The following is a 25,943-nucleotide window of genomic DNA, read 5'->3' on the forward strand; positions in this document are numbered from 1 at the left end:
CAAACCTAACAAGGCCTAGGGATTTTTTATATATATGTAAATAAATAATGCAGAAAACTGACTTTTTTCAGCAGACTAAGGTCATCTAAATTAAATTAATGCGAGAGGTGAATAAAAAAAAAATAGTATTTGCACCAATAGGTGTAACAGTCAATAGCTTGAAAATAATTGTGGAGAACGGCAGCTCTGTAAGTATAATGTTGTACTTTTCAATAACGTCACATAAAAATATCCTCAGTGAAATTATCATAAATAGAGCTAAATGTTTTTTATACGCGAATTTTCCTGATGTGTTATCAATAGCAAGAATATTGTGTGTCTGCCGGAATGCACGAATTCTTAGTTCCGCATATAAGGGTTTCTGACGTCATTGGCCGTGCCCAATCATCGCTTGAACGAGCCCAAGTGTGTGGTTTGCAAACAAGTTCGGAAATAGTTTTAATGAGTGTTATTTAATTAGTAATTATAATTTTTGTGTTAAACTCATAGAATTTTGGAATTTCTGCCATATATATAATGAAACTAAAAGGTGCATTACCCAAAATAAAACCAATGAGCTTTAAACCAAAATTATCATTTTGCCATATTTACTGGAAGTGTTCTACAATGTGGATTTAGTTAGTCTAACTTTAGAGAACGGAACGAATGTGTAGTAATGCCTAATTAAATAAGTTGTAATCACTGTCTAGACAAAAAAGAGATAGTCTCCAGGCTGAAGAGAGGCCAGTCTCCAAAAGAAACAAAACAGATGGAGGAGAAAGGGAAATGTTCTAAAAGGGGTAAGGAATGACATACGGTATTCGGTCATTCTGTGCTGTGCCTAAGGCCTTATCGGGTCATTACCCCATCCTGCAAGGGCATGTGACATTTCAATAGTTTTCTGATGGAAATTTAGTTGTCGGCAACGTGTAATCCTCCTTCTGCTTGATTTTTTATGATGATCATAACACTAGTGTTGATTCCTTTTCTTCGTGTACGCTTTACCCCTACCTTTTTCCCCCCCTAATTTTTTGTTCTGAAACCTTGGGTTTTGCATTAGCCTTAGAATCATGGTTTTCCACGGTCTTGGCCACCAGAGTTTTGCGTTCCCGTGGCTAAGACACTAAAGTTTACTTTTATTTATTTATTTATTTTAAAAGAAATTAGTTTCTCATTAAATTTTTGGTGTCTGCCTCGTGCTTTGCTTTATTTAGCAAGTTCAGTTATGTGGCTTTTTTAAGTAAAAATATATTCTTCTATATTAAATATCTATAGCAATGGTTAGTAATTGTTGTCAACCGTTTCTTATACGGCGTCCTTTTGACTGACAAAGATTCTAAGTTTTCGTCCAATAAATGTATGCTATTTCGTGTTCTCTGAGTTGACACTTGGTTTAAACTTATTGCGGAGAGGGAGGGAGGGGAAGATACTACCGTTAAGGAGAGTCCTGCATTTATGGTATTTAATGTTCCTGTATCGAAAAGCCATGCTGATTTGCCGAGTGTCTGTATGGGTGAGGGTGTAAATAGGTCTTAGATAGATCTTTAATGTAAGTAGGTCCTTAAGTATAAGATTTATATGGAAATATTGCAGGAGATTGTACGCGTACCTTTTCACATGAAAAATATGGGGTATGTCTTCTCTACCAAGAATAAACCTGGGTATATTGAAAAAGATTTTTGTCTTAATAAGTTACTACAGCCTGCTCAGTTTATTGTATATGTATACTTATATATATATATATATATATATATATATATATATATATATATACATATATATATATGTATAAATATATATACATATATTACTGAAGCTAGTTGGTAGGTCGATATATAATAAATCTGGGTGTACTGAGAAAGATTTTTGTCTTTTTAATAAATTACTACAGCTTTCATCTGTCTGCTCAGTATATTATATATGTATTTGTATAATATATTATGTATATATATATATATATATATATACATACACATACTGACTTATTTGACCTATTTGGTGTTTTGCCGATGTTGACAAAAATGTATGCGGAAAGATATTGGATCAGTCCGATATAAATTGAAATTTCAGTAGAACAGATCCCTTTATCAAATTATGGTAGAGTCCAGACAAACAAAGAATTGTATGCTCTTACTGAGAAATGCACAGAAAATAAAGAAGAATGAAAATAAGCAGTGTAAGTTGAGGCACTGCATAGCAACGTACCGGGTAGAGCAATGTAATAAAAAAAATGCAGTATCACTCCGGTTCATCCGTGACAGTCTATTTAAGAACACGCCAAGTCAAGGTGAAGTAGATATATAACTTCAGATGAAGAGTTCTCTGTCAAAGTTTGTCAGTGCTGTGCGTTCTCTCTCTCTCTCTCTCTCTCTCTCTCTCTCTCTCTCTCTCTCTCTCTCTCTCTCTCTCTCTCGCTTCTTGTCAGCAGACGGGAATAGAATTGGTTCTAGCTTTTTTTTTTTCCTCTTTACTCTGTTTTATTTTTCCTTATGTCGACATCCAATATAAGTGGAAGCTTTACTCGTTAATGGTCTTTCAAGATCGTTTCACATGAATATTTATAGGCGAATAATAATAATAATAATAATAATAATAATAATAATAATATAGTAAACAATGACTCGATATAAACTTTGGATGGGCAGACGAGAGCTGCTATAACTGATGCAGCTCTGTGGTCGAAATTAAAACTTAACTTTTAATACTTACGCTGTCTTGAAGACAACTTTGTTCAACTCAATGGGACCTTTGTAAGTGGGAACGTATGTAAACTGAGATGCAGCGATGAATATGTTGAAAAAAGGATTATGATATCACGACATTAAATTGTGCATAATTTGCTGAGATGACCTCAGGTACCATATATATGTATGTATGTATGTATGTATGTATGTATGTATGTATGTATGTATGTATATATAATTATGTATATTCATATGTATGTGTATATGATCATGCATAAGATTTACTTGTTCTATACTGTAATTTATGATTTTAAGCATTTTAATGTGCATTAGCCTGTTGTATTTAGTGATATGTGTATATAATCTTCACATGGAAAAACGCAGTGCCGATAAGAAAAAATCCTGTAGAGTTTATTTTGGTATCTGTAATGGATCCTTGTACAAGTTTAGACACACTCCTGAATTTGTAAGTTTTTCACGCGGAGAAATTCGACCCGTAGTGGCACATTTTACATTTCGCATTTACGAATACATAACAGAAGTGTCCATATGTACGAATATAAATTATCATCATGAACATTCGTTTTATACATTCTGCTGCACAAGTTCTTGGTGTATGCGTACTTTGCCTCGAGTACACTATTACGAGCTCTTAAAAGGTAGAATGTATTGATCTGAGCAGTATTAGGCCCAACTAGAGAGGGAGCAGTTAAATCAGGGAACTGTGGGTCCGTGTCAATGCGAAGATAAGCGTTGCTTCAAGCGAAGTGTGAATTCAGTGTGCATGGGCACGAAGCCGTCTGCATCCTGGTCGGTTCCTTTAGCAACTCTTGAAAACATAAACAGATATCTTGAAGGGCTGGGTATTATGTAGCCCGTGGATGCTTGACCGCTTTCTGCTCGCCTGCCTTGAGCGGATAGGCTGCCTGTTTTTTTATATTTAAGGAGGTTAGTTTCGTAATTTGATGTTGTTTTGGTCATTCGTAGGTTGATGCTCTTTGGTTTCACGTTTGTGGCACCATTTATTGTAGTTATTCTTGTTAACAGGGCTATACTTAGTATTGTTATTATTATTATTATTATTATTATTATTATTATTATTATTATTATTATTATTATTATTATTATTATTATATTATTATTATTATCATCAAAGGTAACAGTGACAACTGGATAGGTCTCTCTGAAAAGTATCCAGTTGCCTGGATAAGTCTCAGAGAGAGAGAGAGAGAGAGAGAGAGAGAGAGAGAGAGAGAGAGAGAGAGAGAGAGAGAGAGAGAGAGCCTCAAATCTAGAGGTCAGCTCTGAAAAACAAGAATAATCACGTATTTAAACGCTAACTCTATGTTAAACTGATGTAACAGTGTTGCAGGTCAACACTGCTAGGTCCGTGGGAGAGAGAGAGAGAGAGAGAGAGAGAGAGAGAGAGAGAGAGAGAGAGAGAGAGAGAGAGAGACTCGGCAGCTTTTCAAGTGTGAGATTACGGCCTAGTGTCTTAAGTAGTGTGAAGGGATCGGAGTTGATTATATGGCCTCAAGTACGATTTGATGATAATTTATAGTTGTATTTGACGCTGTGTCAACTTGCAAAGGTATGTTGTAGTGAAGAGAAGAGATTACATTGAGGTTTAATGTTGCGTTGTGTCGCTGACCTTTGATGATGTGACGCCAATTCAGGATTGAACATAATTTCCTTTTGTATCACTGTGTAACTTGTTTCCGTGTAATTTTCCATTTTTCCATATCATCAAAGCATGTAAATTACCATACGACTTAATGAAGAAAATAGCAACCTAAATACAGTTGACAGTTAACATAGCTGTGCGTTTTGATAAAAAAAAGTTCTTTTTGATACTGAGAAAAAAAAAAATAGTCGTGCCTTTTGAAACAGCTCTCCAGGATCTTTCGATGGAAGATCCATTTTGTTTTTCATCATTAATTTTAAAGAACATCAACAGGAATCAAGAGGTATAGGGCCTATATAAATACATACCTCAAATTAAACTCAGATTTTCTGCCACTTTTAGTGCATTTTAAGTGTATTAAATGTGATGTTTGACCGAACTTTAAATGTTTAGTTCATTTCATATTGCTTGTGTATCGATGCACCCAAATTTATGATCCCTTGCACTGAAGCGGCTGGTCCTGCGATGAGGTAAAACGATTAAAAAGCATACACGTCCAAGATTTCACTCTGAAATTCTACGTTAAGTAAGATTAGGGTCAGAATTATACACTTTCCAGGGAAAGAAAGAGATCGAATAAGTTATATATATATATATATATATATATATATATATATATATATATATATATATATATATATATATATATATATATATATATATATATATATATATAGGCCTATATATACATACATACATACATACATACATACATACATACATACATACATACATACACTCACATATATAGATATATATGTGTATATATATATATATACACACACACACACGTTTATACATTGTCCACAGAGTAAGCAATGGATACGAATATTAACGCGGCTAGAATTCTCAGGTGGGAGAGTGACTGGTTTGGTGTACAATCTCTCTCAGATTCCTTGCAAGGTAGCCTCACCGTTAGACGACGTGTTGGTGCTACAGATCTTTGATCGCGTCCGTTTTCCCATGTCTCTTTTGAAGTGTGGGTGCTTTCCACCCATTGGCTGCTGACTCAGTTGTTTGTCACGGCTGTTCTCAAAGGACGTCCGTTAGAAAGATTCTGCTTTATATAAATCGAGGTTTTAAGTCACGGCCTAAAAATGTTGAATGAAGGAACATTACCGTTTGATTGTAGATTCAGTATGAAGTATTTAATGGAGCTTTAAGAACTGGTAACGGTGATTTTTTTTTCTTTGTTTTGTTGAACTATAGATTGACGGCTTCTTCCATGGAAATTAGAGGTCGGCAATAAGTAGTTTGATTAGAGAATTATTATGTGGTCCATGGCGATAAAAGCTAACATGCAGTTTAATTATGTATTCAGGCTAACGTGTCTGTTTTTCTTGGGTGATTAATACGAGTCAACTTTCGATTTTATTGAAGAATCACAGAAAGGCGTTTCGGAGACAGCACTAGCAAAAATGACGTTTCGATTTAGAAATAAAGTTATATAAGATGGCTTTAAAATTTTATTGTAATCTCTTGTATGTATATGAACGTAACATCTAGTATGTCCCATCAGGATTTATGTTTTCTTAGCAGTTGTATCCAGCTATGGCCTCCAATTTGGCAATTATTTACAATTTTGTTAATGTACAAACACGTGCTACACACACACACACACACACACACACACACAGGGAGCAGAGCCAGGTTCTGTCTCCGACCGAGGAGGGCTTGATTGGGCGTAATAAGCAGGGAAATAAGTACCTGCAATTTAGACGACTTGGTTGCAACGAGGGTGCAGAAGGACATGGGCCAGCAATCTCAGCCTAACACAGACTTGTAGAAAACCCTAAACTACACCTTCTGGAACCAACCTCCTCCACGAGAAAAAGGCGTATGGTGAAATATGTCAATCTGTCTGTCTGTCTGTCTGTATGTATGTATGTATGTATGTATGGTTGGATGTATGTTTGTATATATAATAGCTTATCGGTGTTACGATGTGCTTATTTTAACATCCAGTGCATCTCAAACCCGATTTCTTTGTGTATAATCTTAACCATTTACATAGACTGTTTCAAAAGTCCTGCTTGTTGCCAACTAGGGATTTCTACGAGCGTACTTATTTAATTTATTCTGTGTTGTTTGTTATGGCTGACCTCGATATCAGTAGCTATACCCGTCTATTTTTTATGGAGTGAATACAGTATTTATAGTTCTGCTCTTAGTTCCTTAATCCGCAGTTTAGCAGCGGTTATTATGAAGGCGGAAGGCATTGTCACGGGCACGAACTTAGAGAAAAGAGCGGGCATTCGACTCTCTGCAGGCTCGGAAAACAAGATTTTTTGTTTTATGTGCTGTCTTTGTTATTGAGATTTCTCGGCTCCTTTGGTTTTTTTGTTGTAATTATGTAAAGAGCTTTCTTTTCTCCCTAAGAAGACATCTTGATGGATGGCCAGCCGGAGCCATGTTAACTGTTTCAAGACAGATGGCTTCGTCCGTCTTGCGCCTTTCTTTTGTCTTCTCTTTCTTTTTCTTTTTGTTGTGTTTTTTTGTTTGTTTGTTTGTTGATTTACTGTTATCTGTTATTTCTATTTTATCGTCTGTGTGATTTAGATACTGGGTTTCTTTTTGCCTGAATTTGTCACTTTTCGTGTGTGTCAATGTTACCTCATTTTTTTTATCATCATTATCTACTACTACTACTACTACTACTACTACTACTACTACTACTACTACTACTACTACTACTCACTTTCTAATTATACATTACAGTTACATAATTTTGCCTGTCAGAGTTTCTGATGTTAGAAACAAGTGTCGAATAGCAATTAGCCTATAGTATATATGTAGCATATAATAATGATATTTTCAAAATGCGATTTTTGAAGATGTCATAAAGCGTCGATGAGTTTCAAGTAATATACGTGACTCGATTTTTTTCTCATTCTTTGTTTTGTCTTTTTCAGGAGGTGGTTCGTCCGTTCCTTATGTGGTTGAGCCAACATGGCTTTATTTTTCTCAAGATTTGCTTTGATAGAGCCTTTAGTTTTGCGCCGTGCATGTCGGCTTCAACGAAGAAATAAGAAATTATTCACGTCCTAGGAAACGTCGTTCAAAACAAGTTGTTATAGTTGTTCAAGGAAACTGAATATTTGCAGTAACTTTGTAAAAACTGTGAAATAATTTTTTTTATGACGGTGTTGAGTGGAAGAAGATAGGGTTGTATAAATAGCGTGCGTTTTGGTACTAGACTATTGTGTTGACAGTATTGTAAAATAGCTAGAGAAATGGGACTTTGATATCCAGTAAGTTCGAAAGTTCATGTAAGGTAAGGTTGATGACTCATTACGTAGCCTGTTGAAAATGTTTTAAGTGGAAATTCTGTGGAGGTTTTTAAAGGTGTGTAGGTCACGCATAGGGCTCAACCTTGATTCATTAGTTAGATGGTTTTGACAGTAATTGCTGTTTTGCTATTCGCTGGAGCCACCCCTTCTTGAGGAAAGTGCAGTTTTATGACGGAAATATTTCCAGTTACGACTATGAGAAAATGTTAACGAAAGCCTCGATAGTAGGCCTACTTGACTTGATATCATCGGAATACGTATTGATATGCAAGGCTGCTGTCAGTCAGTCAGTGCTCGCTAGTCAGCTTCATTTAAAGCAGCCATTCATGTGCAGCTAGTTAGAAGGCTTACTTGAGAAATTAATTGTATTTACATTGCTTCTCCTCCCTGTGCGTACGATAATAATTGTGTTATTATAAATTCTTTAGTGATGTGGTTTATTCGACTTTTTTTTCCAAGATATTTTTAGAAAATTTGTAACTTCGATTTCCTGGCAACTATTTTGGATCCGTTTGTTACCACAAGACTTTGTTATCCAGACCAAGAATATATGAGTAATTTATTGTTGCCATTAAAACATACTATATAAAAATATGTATATATAATAGCCTATATATGTATATATATACATTACATGTATATATATATATATATATATATATATATATATATATATATATATATATATAAATAAATAAATAAATAAATGGTGAAAGATCATTAGATTCTTGTTTAAATTAGAGATTATAACATTTGTATAGAACGGCTAACTTTGTAGATACACTGTTAGTCCTTTAGTATTAAGTCGTGTGTTTGTGTGTATCTGTGTTTTACTTTCTACTGAGTTGATTTGGGTGTGGCATTTTAACCTTTCATTTGAAAAAAATTTTTTACATTACTGTCGTGGTTCTGAAATATCTGCCCTTTAGGTTAATTTACAAAATAGTTTAAAGAACGGCAAGTGTTGTATGGTTTTTGCAGGTTCATCTTTTTCCCAGGAAATCCCAGGAAACATTGGCCAGGGGCTCCGTAGGAAGTAGTGCCATCAGTGCACCTCATGCGGTGCACTGTAGGCATTACTCGATATTCTCTGCAGCGTCCCTTCGGACCCTAGCTGCAACCCTTTTCAATACTTTTGCTGCATCTTCGTTCATATTCTCTTTCTTCTTCCATCTTACTTTTCCGTTAATCAAGGGGTGTGAAAAGTCTGCTGTCATTGTAGTCCGTCAACTCGATTCTTGACGGGAAATGTGTTAACATCGGCAGACGATATTTCTTCTGCTTGTTGAAAACGGTGTAGAATAATGGCTTTAGTTGATAACTATTGTCTGGAAAAGCAAATTTTGACTGCTGCTCGAGCAAGGCTCTCGTTATCAGATATGCATAGTAATTGCTTTATCTACAGGCACTCCGGGTAATTGACGATGCATGTTTGTTTTTCTCCTGGTGGAATTTTCCATGGTCATTTCAGTTTGGCGCCGCTTTATTAAACCAATGAATCGGCAGTATTTTCATTCGATGAAAGTACGAGAGGCATGCCACGTTTTTATTCTTCTCAGACCTGCAGTGCAGTGGAAGGTCACCGAGATCCGCAAGACGTGTTTTGGCATTCCCTGGGCAGATGAGCCGGGTAGGTGTAGTCCGCGTTTTATTATCAACACCTGAGCTGCTCCACAAAGAACGAAGCGGAGGCCAGTACTTGGCTTGGTTATCAGTATGATCGAACAGTCTTTAGCAGTATTGCTCAGAAACAAGACATTTGTATGTTCTATATTAGAAGCCTGGTTATCAGAAACATCAGTGTTAAGCTCCCTGATGTGTATTCCGAGTAGTTTAATTTGTAAAAGGCGGTTTCTAGAATGTGTGTATTTAAGCCTAAATGTGAACATGGTATGTTGTATTGTTCCCCATCCAAAACCTTTTAAAACGAAGTACTTCGACATGTGACGACCCATCTTGTTTTCTCGTAGACTGCTCACCTGTTGTAAACCCATTTACGTGTCACAACCAGGAGAGCAGAAATCTCTGCCATTGTTTCTAGTTTTCCCCTTGGTACTGAAATGCCGGTGCTATTTCGGCACGGTTTACTCTAGTCGATGGCGTTATAATACTGGTTATTATCTTGACAAGCAGTAGAAAATTAAGTTTTTGCATTTTGGGGGGGAAAAAAAACACATGAATTTAGGCTCAGGCAAGATTGTTTAACATCTGTCAGTTACGTGAGCAACGAAAGTATTACAGCAATTTCTTCGCGTAAATTTCTGGGAATCACGTATAAATTTCGTTCTTGAATATTTTCCAGTGTAGGACATGCATATCGACTGTGTTATCAGGAGTAATTGTAGGCTGTATAGAGTCTGCTTACTTCGCCAGTGTGTATTACATAAGCATTCCATTCAAATGCCGGTGCTGTAGCAGGATCCTTATGACTCACTTGCTGTCTCCTCGTACAACCCTCCAAGGTTTTTCTTGTTCTTTCCCACATTCATTGCTTGTTTCTTGGCGTCTTTTATCTCTCTCTCTCTCTCTCTCTCTCTCTCTCTCTCTCTCTCTTCGGTGCGTGAACAATCGCCAGAGATAGGGTCATACTGTAAACAGATCATGGAGATAAACCCATGTTCCTTTGCTGAGCATACTGCTGCATGGCTTCTCTTACGCCAGTGTAAGCCAGAGAGTGATGTTTCTCTTTACATTCACTTTTGTCCAGTTAGAAATGAAGTCTCATATATCATATATATATATATATATATATATATATATATATATATATATATATATATATATATATATATATATATATTAAACAAGTCAACTGAAAGTCTATTTCTGTGTAGCAAAATAGCATCCAAGGTAACCACATAATTTGAACCTTTTGAGGAAGTGTGTATTGTAGGAATTGTATGCATTCATCAGTTGCTCGTATCCTCACACTCCTATATATCTTCAATCTATTTATGGAGAGAGAGAGAGAGAGAGAGAGAGAGAGAGAGAGAGAGAGAGAGAGAGAGAGAGAGAGAGAGAGAGAGAGAGGTAATAATTGTTTATATAAAGAACAGGTAGCTTGTTTAATTAGGTGTTTGACTGTTTGCAAGGAAGTTTATGAGACCTTGTAGGCTGCATATTAAAAATTTACGTTCAGTTAATCTGAAATGCCATAGTCTATTTTCATTATCTTTGGCAGGGGAGCGAGACCTTTCTACTCTACAAACATTCTTCATACAAAATCCCTCAACACTAAGTGCTCCTAAGGATTTTTTTCTTATTTTCTTTTATTCTCCTAAGGAACACGAGCAGACATTGAAATGACTGTGGATGAGGATATGCTTATCATAGATCTATCTATCCTCTTGAGGGTAACCGTAGTGCGGTTAACGTCTAAATGAGTAAATCCCTAAAAAAAAACCGTATTTCTGAAAAGCCAGTTATTTATTTTACGCCTTGAATAGACTATATATCAGGCGTAGGTGCTTCACGTGGAAGTGAATTTTAAGATTCCTTAACTCTGTTATGAGAATGGTCAAGAATGGCCACGGTTTAACTCTCTCTCTCTCTCTCTCTCTCTCTCTCTCTCTCTCTCTCTCTCTCTCTCTCTCTCTCTCTCTCTCTCTCTCCTGACAATTTTTTTCGGACCTCCTTTTGCGAAAGGGAGCAAGATAGGAGGATAAACCTATATTTAAGATTTGGTTTTAATAAGAGATCTTTATCTTTTTAAGATATTATTATTATTATTATTATTATTATTATTATTATTATTATTATTATTATTATTATTATTATTATTATCTTATTGAGAATATGCTATAATCGTTGTTGTTAGAAAGTTTGGTGTGTTTCGATACGCAGAACTATATTGATTTCATATAAAACAATATTTGCATTTTCATGTTTTTCATCAACTGTGATGGTACATTAATCGTTATTCGCTTGCCCATAATAAATATCATTCCTACCTTCTTTTAAAAGTTTTATTTACTTATCGTTTTTTGTTATCACAGTGTCTTGTTCAGGGTTCTTATCAGATTTATGGTGGGATTAGCTGGCTACCTCAGATGGTTCTGTAGGCCTATACGGAACACGAGTTTCCACGTAGAATATCACGCACGCACGCGCTTGTGTCAAGCATAGGCCTACTGTAAATTTTTATGGTTGCGGAAGCAATCAGAAGGATGTTTACAATCCCCGTGAATATCATTAGGCCTAATGTGACTGGAAGGTGAATCGAATTAGTTGTCTGAATCATTTGTGTTCTGTCTCTTGAATGCCCATGGATGCTGAGGCCAGTTTATTATGTATGTATGTATGTAAGATTTCTTTTGCTTACGTAGGATCGGTTATAGAGGGACCCAATTCAGAATGAAGCTAAGAATCGTTGTCCGAAAGAATCTATGGTAATATGAGCAAGGTATGTATGTGATTATTTAATAATATACAAAACGTTCGGAACCAACACTGATATTTCAAAGGGTCTAAATTTGCATATTTGTATATTATGTAATACAAGAGCGTTTCGTCTGTAACACTACAGCATTAAATTTCTTATCTGAACTGATGTATCTGGTATACCTTGTAATATATTAGAATATGTATCCTCTTCAGTTTGTTCAATACCCTCTGCAAAGCCTAGTCATGAATAAATTTGTGAAAGTTATCGTTACACATCAATTATGGTTTGGTAACGAGCTGTAGTATGATCGCTATTGAATTCTTGTGTCCCAGAAACCCTGAGTTGGCGGTTGCCTATGGATATAGGCCTAACGCAGTTTGCTTTTGATGGTTATTTGGGATTTATTGCATGTACGTTCTGTACCATTCTGAAAATTTTCGTGTGTTGATTTCGGCTGACCTTTTGTCCATTATCATTGCCAACATCTTTTCTTTTTTTTATTCATACTTACATGAGTCATAAAAAAATTCTCTTAGAATGTAAACTATATGTTTATGTGTATATATATGTATATATGTATATATATATATATATATATATATATATATATATATATATATATATATATATATATATATATATCGTAAACATCATCATTTTTTAAGGTTTTTTACCTCAGAGGTTCCAAACATAATTTAATTCTTGATTTAATTAGACAGCTTGACAGGTTTATTAGAAAATGTTTTGTGCTGGTGTCTAGAAATCTGACGATGATCTGCTTAGGCCTAATTGTGTAGGCCTAAGGCTTTATATTCTTGTTTTAAAGCTTTGTCGTAAAAATTGTAGGTTGTATCTCGAGAAAACACTTATTGAATGGGTGACTCCAAGGAATGTAAGTATCTTATAATTTTATTATGTGTATGTATGCATATATGTATTTTTACCTTGTAAAATAAGGGTTACAGAATTGATGCCTCAGACAGATAATACTATTTATAAATTTCCCGCTTAAGATTCACTGAGTTTAGTAATAATCTTATAAATTCAAACGGCAAGAGAAAGCTTCCTTGTGTGATGTCTCGTGCAAGAAATTGCTAATAGCCCCCTTGACATGCCTCAAAGAACGCATTGTTTAGGATGAATAATTTCTAGTAATTTATCGCTTTGAATACAATTGTAAAGAGATCTGAAGAGCTTTGAGAAAGATTACTTAAGAGCCCCGCCTTCCAGTTTCCATATCCCTTGAACTACGCTTTTTAATTTTACTGCGATAACAATTTCTGCTAAAATAGTTTTGCAAGGAAATTACTTCATGAAATTTTACCCAATTGCATAATAGATTGTACGCCTTATTAAAGATTCGACTTTCTAGAAGCGACAGTGCCATTCCTCATAATATATACATTATATATAATATATATATTATATATAATATATATATATATGTGTGTGTGTGTGTGTGTGTGTGTATACATGTAATGAATGGCATTGTCGCTTCTAGAAAGTCGAATCTTTAATAGGGCGTATGATTTATCGTGCATTTGGGTCAAATTTCATGAAGTGATTTACTTGCAAAACTATTTTAGCAGAAATTATTATCCGTCCCACCTATTTGAGAAAATCTTAAGAGAGTTTTTAATTAACATTAAGCCCAAAGCATCCACTTTTATTGTACCTAAAAAGAATTGCATATATCTTTGCCTTATTGCTCAACATGCAAACGTATAACGAGAACTCACTGTCGTACTCAGCAGTATGTATCCATACGTTAAATTTAATTTTATTTTCAAGAACCCCTTAAAAATCTGAAGTATTTTCAAGTTCAAAGACACCCTACCGGAATTGATGCGATCTTCAACAGTATATTAAATTATTTCGTTGTCCCAAGAGTAATTTGCGAACCTCTGTAGGCAATTCCAGTTGGCAGCTGAAAGTTCGCATCGATTGTCATCGGGGCGTCAGTCACCGGCAGGATTAGCTTTGTCCATGAAGGAATTCTCTGTAATACGCAACCATTCAGTAAAATGTAAACATAATGTTGTGTACAGTGATTTCAAAATCTCATCTCAAGCAATAGATAACCGGTCGTTACCCATTCTCGAGTAAACAGTTATCACCAACCCCCAACAACCATTCAACTGCTGCACGATTAAATATTGCCTAATAGACCATTCGTCCATTCTATCTTCTCGCCTCTTTGTGTTTGCCTTCCCCGGTGTCAAAAAATAAATAACAGTTTATTCAGCTTTTTACATGCTTCTGTGCCGGTGAGTTCTCGTCTCGATGTTTTTTTGCTTTTTTGCTTTTTGTGATTATATACAGAATATTTTCTTTTGCTCTTTAGGATTGTTAAATACTTTTTTCTTCTGTCTTTGGGAATAATGTAAATTTCTCAGACGTTCACTTGTGGTTTTTTCTTGTTAATATTCCGTTTTATTTTTCATCCGAAAGTTTCATTATGCTAAGTAGCTTTGTTCTTTGATGTTAATTTCGTGCTTAATTACTTGCCATTTTGCTTTCATCTAAAATTTAAAGCTCATTGATGTTCTTATTATTTATTTTTTAAAGAATAATTTACTTCTGTGCTCCGTTTTAGTGTGACTCCTGACGTATGGATTTTTCACTTTCTCTGTTTTTAGCCATGAGGATGGGATTTGTATCCCGAAACGTAGGTGATGGAAATAAATGAATGTATAACTGGAAATGCGTAAGTTTCTGCTGGCCATACTGTTCCTATTATATATATAATTATATATATATATATATATATATATATATATATATATATATATATATATATATAAATCTACAAGTAATGAGTTCCTCGATTAACTTGAATCTAAATCTTAAACAGGAAAGTGCCGAGATTAACATAATTGATGTGTATTTATGATGCAATTGAACAAATGCTTACATAATGCTGTCGCACTTGATAGGATAGGCAAACTATTGTATACGTAAAACAGACATGATGTAATGATCTCTCTCTCTTATCTTAGACCTATCTACCCTCTCGATGGTAACGTCTGAGTAAATCCGTAAAAAAACCGTATTTCCGAAAAACCAGTTATTTATTTTACCCCTTGAATAGATATATTAGGCATAGGTGTTTTACGTGGAAGTGAATTTTAAGACTCCACAACTCTGATATGAGAATAGTAAGAATGGCCACGTTTTATCTCTCTCTCTCTCTCTCTCTCTCTCTCTCTCTCTCTCTCTCTCTGCTAGTATACTGATATACGAATAAAAAATTGCATGACGGGGCAGTTAATTAGAGTCTACATTTTCAAGTTTTTTTTTTGTTTGTAAATTCCATGCTGCTAACTGTGCTACGAAATTTCTCAGAAAGGTTTTTCTCTTGATGCCATCGCATAACGATAAAACGAAGGCCCTACTAAATCCGGGAGTCAGCCCATATTTTGTTGAAATGGGAGCAGAGTGGAAAAAACAGGCGGGAGGGGAGAGAGAGAGAGAGGCAGCTTATAACAGCAGGAAACTGTTGACGATTAGGACTCCATTATGTGCTGTCTTGAAACAGACGTGAGTGACAGCTATGCCGATTGCTTAAAACCGGAAGAACCCTTTGTGTTCGAATAGTCTACTTGAGCTCGTGCGCCCGGTGTACACACACACACACACACACACACACACACACACACATTGAATGTACGGGTTTCATTTGTGGTAGGCTTAATGGAGTAAAACGAAACTTGTTGCTAATGAGAAGTTATCACTTATTTAAGCACGGTTCCATTTAAACGAACAGTTAATGTACTATTGTGAATGGGATAGAATGGGCCCATTTTCTTCTCTGAGCAGGAAAGTAATGAAAGGAGAGAGGAAAAAGAAGCACTGTAGAAACAGAAGAGGAAACAGCAGGGCAGAGTTGATCCGCATTTGTTTTCTCCGCGTATTGGTCTATTTCCTGAGGTAAACACCAGGTTTTCCTTTCGCGACTTGGACTGGCTGGCACCGCATATGGTGGATAGATGTGAATATAGGTTTTCGCTTTGTTAAGGAAACCTGTGAAGAATGTAGATAAAAAAAAATATTTGTATAGGGCTGAACAATAGATTGAATTATGTAACAATATGCGAGTTTTGGATGATGAGTTGACCGAGGGATCAGAAAGAGCTGTGCAATCATCAATATATATAAGCAAACAACCAGATAGGTATGCAAGTAACTAACGAAACAAAAAACTAACATAGTAAGGAAACACACGAAATATGTAGATACCTGAAGGAATAGGCTATCTTCTCGTACAGTGAAAAGAATAGAAAATTCATTGTTAAATAGCGACTAGATTCTGAAAGTTTCTTCATTGGCAAGGCTAACCTCTTCATGGAAGAAACGGTGAGACTCACTTATGCATAACCTTTGTATAATGGACGACTTGCATTTAATAAAATGATTGCACACTGTCCAAACCTTAGTGCAGTTACATGACCTATTTAAAATGCTTTTGTACGTGCGGCCAATAAGTCTGCCCCCCTTTGTCATATAAACATGCATGCTTACACCACACACATACACACATTAAATATATTTATTTTATTTCGATGACTTTAGTGTTTTTATATTAAATCTCTCTCTCTCTCTCTCTCTCTACCTAGAGACAGAAAAATGGATCAGTTGCTTTCTCCCACCTGTCTTTGGAGACGTTAGTAAACGTTATGAAAACCAATAGAAAAAGACTGGTAACCATATTTATGGGTGGATGGTCACATTCAAGAACCATGGCTCGGCCCGAAAGGCCGCTGTTCTCCTTTCTGACGGACCGCTAGCATTTGTTGTAGACCGCCGGGAGGACTGGAGCGTGGCTGAGTGCCGTTCTCTTCGTTTGAAAGGCTTGCTGCGTGGGTGTTCAGTTCATAGGCACTCAGGAGTTAGAAGTGACAGAAGCCTCGGGGACTGGAGAAACGAATCCACTGTTATGTATGGGTACTTATATTTAAAAATAAATCTCCTCTTTTATTCAAGGGGAATCGAACAAATTCCCGAAAGCTCTCTGTAGAGATTTATCTTTAAATAACTGTACTCATACATAACTGTGGATTTGTTTCTCCATTTCAAGACTCTTGCTACTTTGAATATTTTTTTTACTATAAGGATTGCTATATATTTTGCTCATATAATGTTTCAAAGGTTGAAATACGGTATTGTAGTAATTCGTATAATAGGAGCTAGTATACATTTTCCCTAGCCATGCTCATACCAGAAAATAGACCGTTAGATGATATAATTAAAATGATTCCGGTGTCAGCGTTTAACTTGTGCGGTATCTAACATATGTAGCTGTTTGAGGAAGATTTCCTACTCTATATTTTTCTCAGCGATAAACTTCCACTCCATTAACTGCTTCATATGCTTACACAGAAGGTTCGTCCTGCACACACACACACACACACACACACACACACACACACACACACACACACACACACACACACATATATATATATATATATATATATATATATAATATGTATTATCTCACATTTGCATACCGCATGTCATTCGATCAGCTAAATTAAATAATGTCGGTTTTTTAGTGAAAACTCGATATGGTAATACCTGGTGTCACTCCTCTTGAATATATAATAATAATAATAATAAACAGATCATATAGCTGTAAGCTTCATTGTAGCTATCAAGGAGGCATTCAGGAATAGGCAGCACGTATACAGTATATCTCAACGATAGTTTATTTTGCCGACGGCGTTTCGCAATATCTCATTGCATCATCAAGGCTGCAATGTACAAAATAACTGAAAGTCTTATAAAAGAAATCGTAAAAAAATCAAAAGGTTTTGAAAATCACTACAAAGACGGACATAACTACCTAAACTGGGCTAAAAAAAGAAACTAAAGCACGAAAAAACGAGAGAAGTAAGTAAAAGTTGAAGTGCAGACCAAAATATAAACAAACGACCAGTTATGCTGCGTGGAGGCTGTCTGGCTGTTTATCGAGGGGATGGTAGTTTTTATTATGATGGATTCTAGCGTAGTAGGTCCCCCCCCCGCCTCTTTTTGCGTGGATGATAGGATTTTAAAATCACACGCACACACACACATATAAATATATTATTTATATATACTGTATATATATGTGTGTATATAATATAGTATGAGAGAGAGAAAGAGGGGATGTGTTGTGAGTAGATATTAACCTTCCAGATTTCAGTATTTGTTAGATGGGGTTCGTCGTCTCTCAGTATCCGTCATCATTTCAACCCTCATTATTCCATTTGAATTCAGCATCCACACAATGCCTCTGTGCATCCAAACTTTTTTTTTTTCAACGAAATTTCTCTTATTAAACCTTTTGAATTAAGAACTCTACTACAGCCGCTGCTCTGTCTCTCCTGTGCTTTACCTCTGCACTTATCCTAATTTCATCCTTTAACTCCCGAAAACCCATACGAATAAATGAATTCCATTCGCCCATCATGCATCGTGCATATTCTCAAATAAAAATGATATTAAAGTAGTATACATACATTGACCAATCCAATTTTGACTGAAATTCTTAGAAGATAAGTAGAAACAAACGAACGTATGGCACGAAAACAAATAATCTAAAATACTTCTGGAAGAGAATTACTCCCAGGCTCTCTTTCACTTACGAGATCTTGTGTTGATATCCAACAGCAGAGAAGGAAGATAAGGAAAAAGGAACAAAGAAGATGATAAAAGGTGATATAACTGAATAGGAATGTTAGAGCCTCGATGGCCAAGTCCGTTAGAGCAGCAGCTTCGGACTTCATAGAGGTCTGTGGCGCGGGTTCAGATCCGCAGCCGACCTGTCAGAGAGGCGGACACTTTGCTATCCGTGTAGACACCTTGGGATTATTGTAATCAACCGATAGGTTTGCTTAAAAGCAAATGGGTGTTACAGACTAATACACACACAAACAAAGCCACTCCAACATCTTCTAAAAACATAACAGACACCTCACACGTCTCGAACTGTCGACCTAACCGCTCAACTTCTCCTCGCTGCTGGGAGAAAGGGAGCTGGTGACTGGTACGATACATGTACATGAGCTACCGGGGTCTAAGCGATGTCAGCAGGGGCAGCCGATCAAGACTACGGTCTACCCCAAAGCCAAATCAAAAAGTCCCTCAAAAGAAGGCATCGTGCTTACCCCATACAAAAAATGGGAAAAAAGCACGTTAAAAGAAGAAGAACTGAATAGGAAGGTTTCATACTGTGAATGTTGGGGTGTGTGTGTGTATATGCGTGCTGCACACCCTACATATATAGAGAGAGAGAGAGAGAGCATAACTTTTATGCCAGCAGCTGACAAGAACTTGACGATTCATGAACGTCTTTCATTCTCCAAGTTTCCCAAAGACCATTCTTACATCATCTGTCACATATTCTCTTTATGGTAAGCGAGCAAAGAATCATCTGTTGACTCCAAGTTTTTGCTTTGTATGGTCATTCTTTGTGGGTTTATCAAGTAAGAGTCAACGCAGACTGTGCATAGAGTAGGCTTCGCGTCAGCAGTGCGTAATCTCTCTCTCTCTCTCTCTCTCTCTCTCTCTCTCTCTCTCTCTCTCTCTCTCTCTCTCTCTCTCCCTTTGTGCATGTAAGTATTGTAAGCTGTCACGTGCCGTAAGACACCACGCCACTTCTAACTGGTCTAAAAGTATTTGTCTTATGGTTAAGTAAGTGAACACCTAGGTACATTAATTAGTAAGCTCCTAATAAAAATTTATTCGGTTTCATCGTGAGATCATTAGGTTTTGGAAACTGTAAAATGACGAATTTGTCTGAAAGCGTACAAATTCACGTACAAGTAGGTGGGTAGAGCGGATACGATTTCCCCGGATATTTGTAGCTTAAGTAATGTACTGGCATAGCGGCTCAGATTAAATTACAGGGAAAATACACAAACCAGTAACAACACTGATAATAATAGCAGTAGTTCTAAGAAAACATGACTCGGGTTGACAAGAGACTTTCTAAAAGTATCCAGGCCGTTCTGCCTTATTTCGTCATCCTTGTCAGATGGTGGACGTCTCCCAAATGGCATGTTCGTTATGTCACTTCTGCCTTTGCTTACTTCATCTTCTTTTTTTCTTTTTCCTTAATTATCTTCTGGTATTTTTATAATAAAAGATTAAAAAAAATTATCTTCCTTCTCTGCTGTTGGATATCAACATAGATTTTTGTAAGTGAAAGACAGCCTGGGAGTAATTCTCTTCCAGAAGTATTTTTGGTTATTTGTTTTCTTGTCGTACGTTCGTTTGTATCTACGAATTTTCTATGAATTTCGGTCACAGCAGTTGGATTGGTCTTTGTATGCATACTACTTTAATGTTCTCATTTTTTTCTTCTGTTCATTTTGAATTTATCAAAAGATTTTGCTCAAGTCATATAGCTGTACATCGCTGCATGCTTCATGAATAACATAGTATTTTTCTTTACCGGTAAGGAACCTACCCTGTTGCTAAAGTCTGTTATCATCGTTATACTGCGTCATCACCGTACATTATGATATGGGTCCTCATCGGTCTTGTATATGTTGCTATGCCCAATTAAAACTGGAGGCAATAACTTCTCGCTGCTGGGAAGAAAGGGCGTTGGGTCGGGTATGATACATGAAAGATACGTACCGGGGTCTAAGCGATGTCAGGCAGGGCAGCCGATCGAGACCACAGGTCTACCCCAAAGCCAAATCAAAAAGTCCTTCAAAAGAAGGCATCGTGCTTACCCCATACAAAAATGGGAATAAAAGCACGTTAAAAGAAGAAGAAGAAGACATTGATAAGATACAATCGTTACTTTCGGTTCAGCTTTTTTTTATGATCTTATGACTAAAAGATTGTTTTTTTTGTTTAGCAACCACGAATGTTTATTAATGATTATATTTATTATGATTTTATGCGTATCATCATGTGAATTATATTATGGCTTGGATGACCGAGGTTGATGCAAGTCCAATTCGTAATGCCTGATCAATTTGTAAATTTTTAATGAGTATAATTTCTAACTTTCGGAAGGCTGGTTGGTTCCTCACCCGGGGGCTTGCTGTTTTCTTTGGACCCGTCTGCCTTTATTTATTTATTTATTTATTTTTGTCCCTCTTATGCTAGAAAAGACATTAAATAAAAAATAAGCTAATTACAAATTTAAAAAAGGAAGCGTATTAGATTCATAAAAGTTTCTTATTTCCCGACTGCTCTTTTTTTTTGTATGGGTAGGCCTATAAACTACAGCTCTGTCTTCAAATATAATGATTTTTTGAATTGACCTAAAAACTGCGAAAAGACGGGCACGAGAGGTTAATCCGTATTACAGTTTGCCAATGCTCTTATGAAGCCTTTCATGGTGACACAGGAGACAGAACAATACAGTTCGCCATTTCCTTCCTCCTTTCATTGTAAAGGACACGAAATTGAGCGACGCCGGGCTTTTTCGTGGCCCCTGTGGGTAGGGACACACAAAAAACTTAAGAGATCAGTTCTCTTGGCTGTCACTTCTTTCTTGATGGGAAAATTAAGTTGAGAGAAAAAACTAAGAAGATAAAGGAAGTAAGAGTGAGCGAAGACTGCTGCTTCCGGCTCTCCCCCACGCTGAGAGGACGCTGGGTTCCCGAGACCTCGTAATGGGGACATTGCTACCACCCGAGTGTTTTGTGCTCTATGGGGAAGAGAGCGACAGAGAGTGGCATAGGTCTCTAATCAAGTTCGGTTAAAGCAAAGAGAGAAGGAGAAGAAGTAATGACAAGGGCCACGAACTTGCACAATACATTATCACAGAAGAGAAGGACCATAAGCAGAGAAAGGGAAGCATCGCGTAAAAGAAGAGAGGGCTAAGGCTAAAAGTGACGACTAATCGATCATTCAATCAAGAGAGAAGAAAACCAAAATTCTACTCGAATTGAAGATCTTGGAAGGCCTTGGAACAGATGCTATGTAGTCCAAGGTTTGTGAGCCTTAGTTGTATATCAGTCAATCGTTAGTTAATGCGATCTTCACCGGGCAAATAATTGTGGCATCGGAGATGATGCAATAGCCACAAATAGCGTCACAGATACTGAAATCTAATCACCATCATCATCAAAAACAAATGAAGGTGGTGGTGGGTAGGGGGAGAGCGATGTTGGGTAGATGCAGCGCATTTGGGTCGTTTCGGCCGTAAGTCATTTAGGCCGTAAGCACGTTTACGTGCAAAATGGGCGCCGTGTTTAGTACCAGCCCCTTGGGGATGTACGTAAAACATGAAATAATAATGGTAAATACCATAAACATAACGTCTTACATTGTTTTGGATGTTACGGCTTAAGTGACTTACGGCCGAAACGACCAGGACCGGATGCAGCTACCCTTTATTATTGTTATTATTATTATATTAATTATTCCGAAGATGAACCCTATTCATATGGAACAAGCCTACAGGGGCCTTTGACTTAAAATTACATTAACGAATTCATTTTATCAAATGAGCGCGACTGAACAACCTCATCTCAAGGTCATGTAAAGTCCTTGTGACAAAGACTTTGCAAATCCTTTGACTTAAAATTCAAGCGTCCAAAAAATTTGGCGTGCATTCGAAAGAAGTAGCCGAAGGTGATGGGAAATACCGAAACAGGAGATCATTTATTAGAAAAACAGATAAATAAACAAAAAAAATAAATAAATAAAAATGCAAGTAAAATATCAAAATACAAGTTGAATTGTATCAGGGTAGTAATGCATTGCATCTCCGTTTGGACTTCATAAATTCCAACTGAACATCACCTGGGAGGCTGTATACAGGGAACGTTTAAGAAGAGCATAATTGAAGTTAGCTTTTTTAAAGGCTTTAGGAAATACAGAGGAGCGAAAGAAAGTTCCATATCCTACAGTGGTCGCTCAGTGAATTTTGATTCTTGTGTTAGTAATATCCACGTGATCAATGGAAATCCAAAGCCTGTTGTATACAGTAAAGCCGATTTCCACACTTCATAATTGTTAAGATTTTCTGTTTTCATTTAATTTTTTTATGTGTGCGCTACTTGAGGCTTCAAGTTGCCAGTCTTACGTTAATCTTATCATATCATATATTAAAATCTGATAAGCATCGTTATCAGTTACTTCTGTCAGCACGTCACGAACTATCAAAACATCATGTCTCCACTGACCTAACCTATTTTTTCCTTCCTCTCTCTCTCTCTCTCTCTCTCTCTCTCTCTCTCTCTCTCTCTCTCTCTCTCTCTCTCTCTTCAGTTCCGTGCTAGATAGGACATAAGTCGGTCACCCTGCCGGCTATCACGAAATTTAAAGAAAAAAAAAAAGGCATTGATGTACTCATATACATAATGACATATAAAGAATTCTTTCATATTAACATATGGCAGATATTGTTCCATCGCCGCGATGTAGGTTAAACTGCGTGATAATGGTGTTAATACTCCTCAGAGGAGGAGAGAGAGATTGAAATGGAGTGTCAGGTGGCTGAAAAGGGCGTACCATTCCTCCCCCTCTTCGGCGCGGGGTTGGGGGGGGAGGAAGGGAGTCTTGTGGTTGTTTCTGACTGCGCAGAGAGGGGTGGCTTTAGAGGTGGGGGGGGGGATATATGTGTTCCACTGGACTGACGACCTAAAAATCATGTTTTCTCTAAAGTAGGATATTATAGGGAAAGAGCTGCTCCCAATTCAAGTCAATATCAATTTACTGCCTGGCTTAGGCTGTGTAACTTGTACTGAAGCAACCTCAAGATGTTTTCGCAAGTAATGTAAAACAAAAAAGCAAATTTGCCAAAAGTGGTCGAAATGCTAACGCGGTATAAAGAACTGACTAATTAGGTTTAATTTATCCAGATCACCTTCCTCACTGTAATGGAATACTAAATGTGTGTTTGTGTGTGTGTGTGTGTGTGTGTTGAGAGAGAGAGAGAGAGAGAGAGAGAGAGAGAGAGAGAGATCGAACTGACTTCATGTTTTTGTCAACTGACAATTAACACTGAACTTTTCTTTGGTTTACAGGTAAGATTTATTCGGCTTCCGCAAAGAGAGAAACAACGAGTAAGTAGATGGTCCATTTTTTTTTTCTACAGTTTGTAGCTCTTTCAGGAAACATTACACGGAGAGATTTAACTTTTTTAGATGGAGTTGTTCGTGGTGGTAGGTTTATGTTTCCTAATGTTAGTAGTTATGACATGGCCACCCGACGGATGGTCACTTGTCTGTCAATTTTTCATAAGTTGTATTTTAAGATATCTTTCACATTCACAATTGATCCCCGATCCCGTTTTTCCTGCCGAAAGCAATAGAGTTTGCTGAACAGTGGCACCAGTGTGCTGTAAATGTGCCTCGCTGTCGAACTTCTCAGTTCCACAAGTCCTTTATTCCTCACACCGTTGGACTGTGGAACAGTCTCTTTGAGGATGTCGTGCAATTGGAACTTTACAAGTTCAAGCGAAGGCGTATACATCAGTACCCTGATACATTTCTCCTTGTATTTTTATTTATATTTTTATCTATATATTTAGTAATTTAATTTATTTTTTCTTTTTTAATAAGTGGTCCCTTCTCTCTCTATTTCCCATTACCCTCTGTTACTTCAGTTGCACCATAGTTTTTGGAGGCTTGAATTTCAAGTCAGTGGCCCCTGTGGGCTTGTTCCATATGAATAGGGGTCATCTTCTGGATAACAATAAAAATAATAATAATCCCTTAGTTCAGACGACGTTTGTCTTAGGGCTATTATTTTTTGCTCTTGATTTCCTGGTTTCTCAAATCAACTCATAGTGTTAAATTTATTATTATAATCAACGCAGAATTTAAGTCTAAAAACATAACCATTTTCTGAAATATAGGTATTGGTAATAGTCAAGAGACTAAAACTTACAAAGATTTCAGCAAAATATAAATTGTTGGTAAATTGCAATAATTTGTTAAGTGGTTTTGATCTTTTTGTCTTCGTTGTTTTACTTTATTTATGCCTTGGGGCTTTATTACAGGACCTGCTTGAATAATTTTAAGCTGATTTCAGCTTACTTGTTCAGCATCATATTTCTCCAGTCTGTAATAGTTATTGATTTTATTGTGACACGTTGTATTTATAATCCCTTTTTAAAGTTTTGCGTACCTGTGGATTTAATGGTCAAGCTGATGAAACTAAAAGATCGAAGGGTGCAATTAAATGTTAATCCCCTCAGTAATATTGATAATTTTGAGCAAAGCCATACAAATATTTGTGGAATGTCACAACACACATCTATAAATCCAGAAATAAACAGTAAATAAACAGTATTTCCTAATATGAAAGTAGGACGCTGTTACATTCACCTTCTAATTGCTGAGTCATGGATGGACCCTGTGCAAAAAATATAAATAAATAAATAAATAAAAATAAATAAATAAATAAAAAAAATGTTTCCATTTCAGTACTTTTCCTCTCACTACCTTCTGGGTCTTCTGAATTGCACACTTTTGCACTAGCCTATTATGCTCCATTCTGTCCATATGACCAAACCAACAAGAAAATTCATCTTTTCACCTACGGTAACCTTTGTACCACTTCATTGCGTCTCCATATTTCTCACCGACAGTCATTCCTATTTTACAAGCACTACTCAATTAATTCTCTGAACAGCTTCAATCTCTTCTTATATTACAACTTTGGCTTCCCCAAATCTCTTTTGTTCACTTTCCTATCTTTTTGCTCCACTTTTTGTTACTCGCCTCTTCTTTCATCTTAAAATGATCTGTTACAGTTACTCCAGAATCTCTTACGTGTAGAAAGCTTTCATACTTCTATCATCTATATTTATATATATAGCGCCATCTGCCTGGTGTTCATTTTCCCTCATAACCTTTCTCATACTTAATTGACTTTCAAACTCTTTCCTTAGTCTCAGAAGTTTCCCATTACTGGCCCCCATCGACGCCATACCACCAGTAAACCGTAACATTCCTCACTCC

At 36.5% G+C, this 25,943-nt stretch overlaps 1 protein-coding gene across 3 annotated transcripts in view; it reads left to right on the forward strand.

The window, feature by feature from the left end:
- The window catches only part of LOC136837385 (rho GTPase-activating protein conundrum-like), a 336,616-nt gene that overhangs the window by 661 nt on the left and 310,012 nt on the right, over positions 1-25,943 (forward strand). The gene's annotated exons all lie outside the window — the stretch shown is intronic.

The sequence above is a fragment of the Macrobrachium rosenbergii genome, chromosome 59 (genome assembly GCF_040412425.1).
Source record: "Macrobrachium rosenbergii isolate ZJJX-2024 chromosome 59, ASM4041242v1, whole genome shotgun sequence".
Taxonomy (NCBI): Eukaryota; Metazoa; Arthropoda; class Malacostraca; order Decapoda; family Palaemonidae; genus Macrobrachium; species Macrobrachium rosenbergii.